Source organism: Rutidosis leptorrhynchoides, chromosome 4 (genome assembly GCF_046630445.1).
Source record: "Rutidosis leptorrhynchoides isolate AG116_Rl617_1_P2 chromosome 4, CSIRO_AGI_Rlap_v1, whole genome shotgun sequence".
In the NCBI taxonomy this organism is placed as follows: domain Eukaryota; kingdom Viridiplantae; phylum Streptophyta; class Magnoliopsida; order Asterales; family Asteraceae; genus Rutidosis; species Rutidosis leptorrhynchoides.
In genome coordinates this window covers 26,374,640-26,378,020 of record NC_092336.1, presented here as the reverse complement: position 1 = coordinate 26,378,020, position 3,381 = coordinate 26,374,640, and positions in this window count along the sequence as shown.

Sequence of the window (3,381 nt, the reverse complement as noted above, 5' to 3'; positions counted from 1 at the left end):
TACTTGTGCATATATAAATATATATATATATATATATATATATATATATATATATATATATATATATATATATATATATATATATATATATATATATATATATATATATATATATATATATATATATATAAATACATATAATTGTTCATGAATCGTCGAGAGCGGTCAAATGTAATGAAACAGTTCTAAAATTTTGAGATTCAACTTCATAGACTTTGCTTATCGTGTCGGAAACGTTAAATCATTTAAAGATAAAGTTTAAATTTGGTCAAAAATTTCCGGGTTGTCACAGTACCTACCCGTTAAAGAAATTTCGTCCCGAAATTTGAGTGAGGTCGTCATGGCTGACAATAAAAATGTTTTCATGACAGATATGAGTTGATAAATATAATTTTATCACCGTTGAATTATATGGATAAAACAATCCGATTTCTCGAAGCGTATGAGAGAAGTTATCGTAAAAGAGTGAAATGAAAGAATAGAGATTCGTCTTAACTTTTGACGTAGTTACGATTGATTTCCGGAATTTAAGGAATAAAAAATCTTCATAATCTAAATAAAATTTGATTCTTCGGAATTTGCGGAAATTAGGATTTTCTTTGATTAAATGCGTAATCTGCGTCGATTGCTATGTCTGATATTTCGCTATAAATTGACCTCTTCCGTTTCATTTATTTTCACCACTCCTATAATCTTCTTTCTTATTTCATACATCCCAATAGATTGTGAAAATGCTTAATCCAGTTCTGATTCTTGATATTTTCTTGGCTATCGTATCCTTCATTCTTCTTTTTCATCTGCCACCAGAGGAAGTTATTTTCTTCTACTATTACCTTGGGGTTATAGTGTTTTTCATTCTCCCGTGTCTTTATATTGCTATACGCATTGATATACACAGTTTGTAATTTCGGGGTTGTTATCGGGCTTTATATTCTCCATTATATTTCGGAGCTTCATGCTTTCGTTTTCTCTTCCCGACCTTAAGTCAAGCGGATAATAGTCCAGAATTCGTAGGTATGAAGTTTCAGATGAACATAACTAATGTTCTAAGAAAGAAATGGTAATAGTACAATCTGACTTGTCAAATTACCAGAATACCTCGAAAAAGACCGAATCATCAAGAAATATATTTTCTAGATATATTTAGAGATTATATAGAATGAAAGAGTTATGTAACATGGTTCATGATGAGGGTGGGATCTGTGAACCTTTATCACGTTCCATTAGAAACTCAGCATGACTTACTGTAATATAATCACGTTGATCAAGTGTCATTATATTATACTAATTCATGCTTCAGTTCCCAACATTACTTCAAAACATCTATTTTTCGAATTTTTCAGATTTTAGAAACTAAAATAGTTTCTTTTATGATGTAACAAAGATAGCGTAAAGAGATAAATGATTTCAGATAAGAATAGTTATGAAAATATCTTCAGAAATATGGAGGATATTTATAATGGAAGATACGATGATATCTTAGAATTTCTAATATCAGAGGATGATGCGGAAAATCTGCCTGTGAAGGTTTAGAATAAGAAGTAAGGTTCTTACTAATGGTTTCAGCAGACACTGAATCATTTGGATTCTTTGAAGGTAGATTTCGTCTTTGTGATTTGTCCACAGCCTCCTTCATGGTCTGCTCAATCTATTTTCCAGTTTCAAACCTTCTATTTTTCTCAGCTTTACCACCATACTAATCTTTTTCATCAAACTTTTGACTGTTAAGGTCGTTTACAGTTTTTGCTGCTTCATCAACATTTTTCCAAAATTCGGAGAACTAGTTTCGTAGTTTGGGGTGTTTTTCGGAAACTTCACATTCGAAGTATGTAAGTCTAGGAGGTAGACGTTATATGTACACATATAACTGTTGGCGTAGACGTGCTACAAGATTTCAAATTACTGATTGCTAATTCCTGATAGTTGGTTTGTCAATTGCCGTTACAAAATGTAGATGAGTACATGATACGGTTTCAATGAGTATAAGGTTTTTTCGGAAGGTCAAAGATCAATGAAGTTTTTGGTAAATTTACTGCTAATGTGATGGAACATGAAAGGTTCCCCAGTAACAAAAACGTATATATCAAGGTTATAATAAGGCTAATCTGAAAAGTCGAAGTTGACTGGTTGGAAGTGTGGTAAAACTGGATACTTTGAACAGGGATTGCAAGATTATTTTCGATAATAACAATGCTAAAGGATCTTTCACAGTTTTAAAGTTAAAGTATAGCTTTGAAAGATGTAGAGATCTAAGAATGATGTCACCGGTTCAGAGTTATGGTTTGGATTCTGATACGTCGATATCAGAATATGTGATTGAATTTGTATGAAATGATTGTGTATCATTGTGAAGATAGTGAGTATAGTTAATGATTTTTGAATCAAAATTGAAGAATGTACAATATAACATATTAATTGTGAACTTATATATTTCTCGGGAATTACCTACCCGTTAAAGATTTCACAAGTAATATTTTGTACAAAAGAATTTTTATTACAGTCTTTATGAAAATATATGTATGTATATTTCTTCAGATGTAATACGGATTTAATGAGTTAATATCATATTAAGCTCATTTGATTTTCGACTTGACTTAAAAATGATTAATCTCTAAAACATTAAAGATTACATAGTCTTTGCAGAGTATTTCACTAATGAAATCAACACTTCATTATTTATTCTTATTGATATTCCTCAGTGAAGGATGTTGGTGCTCGTGGAATTTTTGTGAACCTTACAAGGCACAGATGATGTTTTCTGAAAAGTTTCGAGTACATCGAAAATGAAAATGTAAAATCAATTATGTAATTGAATAATACACTTGCTTTATTATGAAATGGAATTCATTAAGTTGAAACAGAGATTGTAGTTAACAATGGTTAAGTTGTTAAGGAAGGATGTACATCATTGCATATTAGTAATATGAACTAACCGAGTAGTACCTGCCAGTTAAGATTCAAACATAATATCTTAGTACGAAAAGATTTATTTTGATTTCAAAATTCAAATATATTAAATATACATAAAATTTCTTCAGGGGAAATGAGTTAATACTTCACCGGTTATTGTTGCTGGTATTTCTTGGTAACTACGATGCGTATGACGTTGATGTTCAAGGTACATATTGTGATGTTGAGGCTTGCGGTGCGGATGTTGTTGGTGGTGGTAATGGTACTGTTGGTGTTGTTGTCGGTGGTACTGTTGATGCCGAAGATTCTGCTGGTGCTTGTAACCTTTGCACAATATTCTCTAAAGCCACTACCCGAGCGCGAAGCTCGTTGACTTCTTCTACTACACCGGGATGACTGGCGGTTCGGACGAGCGGATGAATAAAATCCAGAATTTGAGAGAGTATATGATCATGACGAGATATTCTGGAG